Here is a 7,611-nt window from a genome sequence, read left to right on the forward strand (position 1 = left end):
GGATATATGCCCAAGAGTGGGATTGCAGGGTCATATGGTAGTTCTATGTATAGATTTCTAAGGATCTCCCAACTATTCTCCACAGTGGCTGTACCAGCTTACATTCCCACCAACAGTGGAGGAGGGTTTCTTTTCTCCACAGCCCCTCCAGCACTTGCTATTTGTGGACTTATTTATTTATTTTTTTAGTATTTATAATTTTTTTTTATTTTCCCACTGTACAGCAAGGGGGTCAGGTTATCCTTACATGTATACATTACAATACATTTTTCCCCCAGCCTTTCTTCTGTTGCAACATGAGTATCTAGACAAAGTTCTCAATGCTATTCAGCAGGATCTCCTTGTAAATCTATTCTAAGTTGTGTCTGATAAGCCCAAGCTCCCGATCCCTCCCACTCCCTCCCCCTCCCATCAGGCAGCCACAAGTCTTTTCTCCAAGTCCATGATTTTCTTTTCTGAGGAGATGTTCATTTGTGCTGGATATTAGATTCCAGTTATAAGTGATATCATATGGTATTTGTCTTTGTCTTTCCGGCTCATTTCACTCAGTATGAGATTCTCTAGTTCCATCCATGTTGCTGCAAATGGCATTATGTCATTCTTTTTTATGGCTGAGTAGTATTCCATTGTGTATATATACCACATCTTCCGAATCCAATCATCTGTCGATGGACATTTGGGTTGTTTCCATGTCTTGGCTATTGTGAATAGTGCTGCAATGAACATGTGGGTGCACATATCTCTTTTAAGTAGAGTTTTGTCTGGATAGATGCCCAAGAGTGGGATTGCAGGGTCATATGGAAGTTCTATGTATAGATTTCTAAGGTATCTCCAAACTGTTCTCCATAGTGGCTGTACCAGTTTACATTCCCACCAGCAGTGCAGGAGGGTTCCCTTTTCTCCACACCCCCTCCAGCACTTGTTATTTGTGGACGTATTAATGATGGCCATTCTGACTGGTGTGAGGTGGTATCTCACAGTAGTTTTTTTCCATTTTTTTTTATTACTCAAATGAATTTATCACATCTGTAGTTGGATAATGATCATAACAATCTGATTTCACAGGATTTCCATCCCACAGCCCAGGCATATCCCCCCATCCCCCAAACTGTCTCCTCTAGAAACCATAAGTTTTTCAATGTCTGTGAGTCAGCATCTGTTCTGCAAAGAAGTTCCGTCTGTCCTTTTTTCAGATTCCACATGTCAGTGAAAGCATTTGATGTTGGTGTCTCACTGTATGGCTGACTTCACTTAGCATGATAGTTTCTAGGTCCATCCATGTTGCAAAAAAAATGCTGGCATTTTGTTCTTTTTAATGGCTGAGTAATATTCCATTGTGTATATGTACCACATCCTCTGGATCCACTCCTCTGTCAATGTACATTTAGGTTGTGTCCATGTCTTGGCTATTGTAAATTGTGCTGCAATGAACATTGGAGTACATATGTCTTTGTGAATCATGGTTTTCTCTAGATAGATGCCCAGGAGTGGGATTGCTGGATCAAATGGTAGTTCTATTTTTAGTTTTCTGAGGAATCTCCATACTGCTTTCCACAGTGGTTGCACCAATTTACAATCCCACCAACAGTGTACTAGGGTTCCTTTTTCTCCACACTCTCTCCAGCACTTATTGTTTGTAGACTTTTGGATGATGGCCATTCTGGCTGGTGTAAGGTGGTACCTCAGAGTGGTTTTGATTTGCATCTCTCTAATAATGAGTGACGTTGAACATCTTTCCATGTGTTTCTTGGCCATCTGTATCTCATGGTAGTTTTGATTTGCATTTCTCTAATAATCAGGGATGTTGAGCATTTTTTCATGTGCTTGTTGGCCATCTGGGTTATACATATTCTTTTCCATTATGGTTCATCACAGGATATTGAGTATAGTTCCTTGCACTCTATAGTAAGAGCTTGTTGTTTATCCATTCTGTATATAATAGTTTGCATTTGCTAATCCCAAACTTCCAGTCCATTTCCTCCACCATACCCCTCCCCCGTGACAACACAAGTCTGTTCTCTATGTTTGTGAGTCTGTTTCTCTTTCGTAGATAAGTTCAATTGTGTCATATTTTAGATTCCACAAAGAAGTAATATCATATTGTGTTTGTCTTTCTCTTTCTGACTTAGTATGGGACTCTCTAATTCCATCCATGTTGCTACAAATGGCATTATTTCATTCTTTTTTATGGCTGAGTTGTATTCCATTGTGTACCACATCTTTATCCATACATTTGTCAATGGACATTTAGGTTGTTTCCATGTCTTGGCTATTGTAAATAGTGCTGCTATCAACATAGGGTTGCATGTATCTTTTCAAATTATAATTTTGTCTGGGCATATGCCCAGGAGTGGGATTTGCCTATTACCACCACCAACCCCTTCCCACCATTGCCTCAACTAGACAAGTGACAAGCAGACTTAATTCCCAAAGCTGCAACCCGGATCCGTTAAGAGAGCCCAGGCAGCAAAGGCTAAAACCTTGGCACCAAGCAGGCAAAGAGGCTGAGCAAAGCGGGCTGGAGGCCAGCTGGACCACAGGAATGACCACAGCCAGATGGTCCACCAAAGGGCCAACTTCAACAAGTTGTCACCAAGGAGAACTGAAGGACAGATCATCTGATCTTTCTGAAGAAGCAGAAAAATATGGATTTTTATGTGGGATTTCTCAATTTATAATTGTTGATGATTAATTTAAAATTTTAGAATATAAGATAATTCCATGGGCTGCATTTGCCCCACCACAGTTCACAACTTTTGACTGAAAAGATTTGGGGTAGAGAGAAGGGTTTGTGAGGGAGGGGATGAGGAGCCTGGAAAGGACTCCCCAGGCAGAGCTGAGGTGGGTGTTGAGGGTGGAACTTGTGGAGAGTCCTCAAGGGGCCCTGGTCAGTGTGAACTCCCAAACTTGGTCTTCACACCAGAGGGAACATCCAGAACCTCAGCAGAACAGGGATCCTGTGGATGTTGGATTAAGCTATATAAAAATAAAATACTAGTTCTTGCTTCTCTGATTTTGGGGTGAGATTCATATCCAAAGGCCTTCATTGGAGGCTGGTTGAATAAGGGTCTTGGAGTTCCCAAGGTGGCACAGGGGAAATCAATCAGACTAGGAGCCATGGGGTTGGGGTTCCATCCCTGGCCTCGCTCAGTGGGTTAAGGATCTGGAGTTGCTGTGAGCTGGGGTGTAGGTCACAGATGTGACTCGGATCTGGCATTGCTGTGGCTGTGGGGTAGGCCAGCAGCTGTAGCTCCAATTAGACCCATAGCCTGGAAATCTCCATAAACTAAACTGTGGGCGTGGCCCTAAAAAGCAAAAAAAAAAAAAAAAAAAAAAAAAAAAGACCTCTAGTGGGTGAAGAGAGGAGGCTTGGCCAGAGGGGGTGGTTGATCTTATTTAGTCTTGACAAAGTCCTCATTCCAGCCTATGGGGAGCTCCATGTTCCTCCAAGATTTTCTGAGTTGACCTGGGAAAGGGGGTTCTATGCAGCACAGAGCAGGTCCCAGAGGGACTCAGCATGGACCAGCAGCAACGGGGGGAGTGAGATGCCAGTCCTGGAGGGGCGAGATAGCTGGGCAGTTTGTAGAGTGCACCACCCTTTGCATTGCTCAGATTCACCAGTTTCATATGATAAGTTTAGGGAAGCAGCTCCTCCAGATTCCATTGATCCTCTTTTTCCTGGGGACTCTTATAGGCAGAGGCTGAGGGGTGAAATTCCTGCAGCTAGTCTTGAGGGTCTAGCTGACACCCTCCACCACCCATCCTCGCACTCTGAGCCAGCACCTCCACTGGTTAGGTGGCTTTGATGTCAGGGTGACAGACCCTTGCCCTTGAGAGGTCTGTGCCCTCCATCACCAGGCCCTTGACCCCTCTTGGTCCATGCACCTGTTTGTTTCTTGTTGAAACTGGAGGTAGGAGAACCCAGAGATGTTCCGGTGGACCGCATGGGTACCATACATATTCTTTCTTGCCCCCATTGTGTTTCAGCATCTTGACTTTCTCCTGATGACCAGATTCTAGTACTCAAGCTGGGAAGTTGACTCCTTTCTTTTCTGCTGGTCTCTTGGCACAAGGAGCCCTAAGTCACTGGGCAGCAGCTGAAGCTTGGGGTTTTATGGACTCCTCACTCTGTCACCAGTGGAAGCATTTCCTCCTCTGGAAACCAGGATTTCTAAACCCACAGTGTGGAGACGGGACATGAAATTCTCCACGTGGGTTCCCAGAGGTGACAGTAATGGGGGCCACTCTCCCTGCTTAATTTCCCAACTATGTATCCTCCCTAATGGGGACACAGCCCTCCCTAAAGTCCACTGACCTAGGGTGCCAGGGTGTACAGTGCCTCTTGGAGGATGGCACCCCATCCTCTCAGGGCACCCTCCCCACTAACTCTCCAATGTGTTCTTTCTGCTGGAGGGAATGTTCTGGCACACCCCGCCCCATGGACCTCTAAACACTTGCCCAGTCTGGTGGGTGCCAGAGTCCTCATAGGATTTATCTCCCACCCTCTGGAGTATGTGTGTCTTATGAATGTCTCTAACATCCCTGTCACTTCTTGATCCTATGTTCTGATGACATGATCTCCTCAATGCATTGGACCAAGGGTGTTCTGGGGGATATCCAGGTGAGCCAGCTCCCTAAGGACTATGTTATGACAGAGGGCAGGAGAGACATAGCCCTTGGTAGGCCCATCCATGTGTACTGCTGTCCCTGCCAAGTGAAAGTGAGTTTTTTCTGATCCTCTTTCTAGATGGAGGGGAATATAAAATGCATTTAATGAGATTAATAGGTGCACACCATGTACACAAAGTCTTATTAATCTGCTCTACTAAATATACCGTATTTGGTAATGGCAACCAGGCCTCTAGCTGGTTAAGTTTGAGATAGTTCACTGCCATCTTCCAGAACCATCTGGCTTAGATAGGGGACTACTGTCTTTGTATCTTTTAGGATCTGAGAGAGCACTAGTCTCTGCCATTCTCCTAGGGATGTGACATGGGTGGGGGCACTTTCAGAAGCTTCCATTTGGTCTTTTCCACCATGGTAGCTTCCATCCCACAGGTCAAGGAACCAAGTGTATCCACTCACATTGTACATTTGAGGACTAGAGAAATGACCACCAATTGGCTCCATGGATGCATCACTGTGAGCTGGACCTGGGCCAGGGATTTATTTATCTCAGAGGTCGATGTTAAGGTGCAACAAGATAATACAGGAGAAGAAAATTATAACATATAATAGGGTACAGTTATTTTCTCCTTGGAACCAGCTGCTCTGGGTTGCAATCCTGGCACTGCCACTAATGGACTATGTACGTTTGGCCAGGTGCCACTTCTCTGAGCTCCAAGTTCCTCATCTGTAGAATGGGTATAATGACATCTGCTATGCTATAAGTGTCATAAGTGTAAATAAGCCACTACAAAACACATAAGTATCTGGCATAGTTCCACACAGCCTTTCCTGAATGAAGGCTTTATTTTATCTAGAACTCTTCACTTTGAATGCCTAGCCTTTTGATGAGGTTCTTTGTCTTTAGGACTGATGGTGCTCTGGCTGAACCCAGAATCAGCTTTATGTGAGACTGTCAAAGCTTGGGTCCTCTAGAACTTGCAGATAACCTGCTTCTAAAGGCAACTCCTCTTCTGGCCTGCAAGTGCTTGAGATTTAACCTGTAAAAAGCCATACCTTTGCCTCTTTTTCATCTCCAGGCAGCCTCTGTTGGGCACTAACATCTCTCATTTGTCCAGCACTTGCTTTGGGCTGTCTAGAGCCTTATCCATCCTTCTAACAGCCCTGGGAAGTAAAGAAGAGACTTGCCCAAAGTCTCAACTAGAAAGGGGGGAGCTGGGATTGGAACCCGACACTGTCCATGAGGAAGGGCTCAGCTGGAGGCAGTCCAAGTATTAACACCAACACTGTTATCTCTTTGTCTCCTGAAGCACATTCTGCCACTCTAGAGGAAGCAAGTCAGTTCATGTCAACAAAAGTTAAACACCAAGAGTCTACTCTGTGTCTCAAGGGCCCTGTCTACATCCCATCTAGGCAGAACGGTACCTGGCCTATGGAACTTTATGACAAGAACTGTAGAAAATAACTTGCTCATGTTCACACATTTGTTCAGCAGCAGAGCCTGGAACAGAGGCCATGGGATCCCAGAGCCTGATCCCAAGCCCTTAACCGCTATGCCACACTGCCATCCGTATAATAGATGGTTTAAGATTTGTATGGAGTGAAGCAAGGGGAACAGCCCAAGCCAAGGCTGGAGGGGTGGAGCGGCTCTGTGTGTTCAGGGTCGCTGGAGCACAAAGTGGGAGAGAGGTTGTGGAGATGAGAACGGGGTGAACCAGGATAGCTTGCAGAGCCCAGTGGTGGTGAGAAGGGTCAGCTCGTCCCCCAGGACATCTCCAGAGCCTCCACCTGGGAACATCTCCCTTGGGATTCTGGAGCTGGGACTTGTTGGCTTTGTTTGAAAGTGCACTTCTCAGAGTTCCTGTTGAGGTTCAGTGTTAACGAACCTGACTAGTATCCATGAGGACGCAGGTTCGATCCCTGGCCTCGCTCAGTAGGTTAAGGATCCGGCGTTGCCGTGAGCTGTGTAGGTCACAGACATGGCTCAGATCTGGAATTGCTGTGGCTGTGGTGTATGCCAGCAGCTGTAGCTCCAATTTGACCCCTAGCCTAGGAACTTCTATATGCCATGAGTACGGCCCTAAAAAGACAAAAAAAAAAAAAAAAAAAAAAAGTAAAGGAAAGAAAAGAAAAGAAAAAAGAAAGTGCACTTCTCTGCCATACCAGGGCCTTTGGGGCACAGTGTTCAACCATCCACTGTCACCACCAGCCACATTTTAACACCAGGCTTAATTGCCCTGGGAGTAGGTGGCAGCATTGCCCCCAACTCTGCCTGGGATGGAACTAACCACTCTGGGTTGGAATCCTGGCACTGACATTAATGGGTGAGCTTCAAGGGCTGCCTCTTCTTTGGAACATGTGTGGTCTTAGTGGTAATTGGATAAGTGGATCTGTATTTAAGAGTCAAAAAGAGGGACGAGTAATAATACCTCCTAACCAGCCTAGATCAGGGAGGCAGAGGGGTACAACCAGAGTGTGGCTTTAGAGGAACAGAGGAGGATCTGAGACAGAATCTTAGTACTTTTCTTTGCCATGAGACTTAGGCCAGTCTCTTAACCTCCCAAATGCCCAATTTCTCCGGATGTGACTTGGCACCCAAAATACTCCTGTTGACATCCAGTTCTGAAGAGAGAGGTCACAGCCCAATTAAGTGTGCGTCCAGTGATGGTAACTCTTGCATGACACTTGGAAGGGCCAGTGTTTTCACAGTCTCAGATCAGATTCTTCTAGAACTTGGCCAAGGACTTGGTGCCAGCAGTTTCTGAGGAGTGTTCTCAGGAGAACCTCATCGGTCAGCCGGAAAACCAGGAGAGGAAGGAGTTGGAGTTCAGGTGAACTGCAGCCTCAGCCTGATTCTGGGCATCAGGGAGCCCTGGGCTTATCTCACCTGGAGGCAGCGGTACTGGTGTTTGTCCTCCTGCTAGAGTGCTGGGTCACAGGCTGCTGGGGGGCAGGAGGGATGCATAGCTCCCAGGGGGGTCCAGC

This window comes from Sus scrofa, chromosome 13 (assembly GCF_054392235.1).
Source record: "Sus scrofa isolate SSC_HxYL_T2T_F1_AM1 chromosome 13, Sscrofa_HxYL_maternal_Yorkshire_Landrace_v2.0, whole genome shotgun sequence".
Classification (NCBI taxonomy): Eukaryota; Metazoa; Chordata; class Mammalia; order Artiodactyla; family Suidae; genus Sus; species Sus scrofa.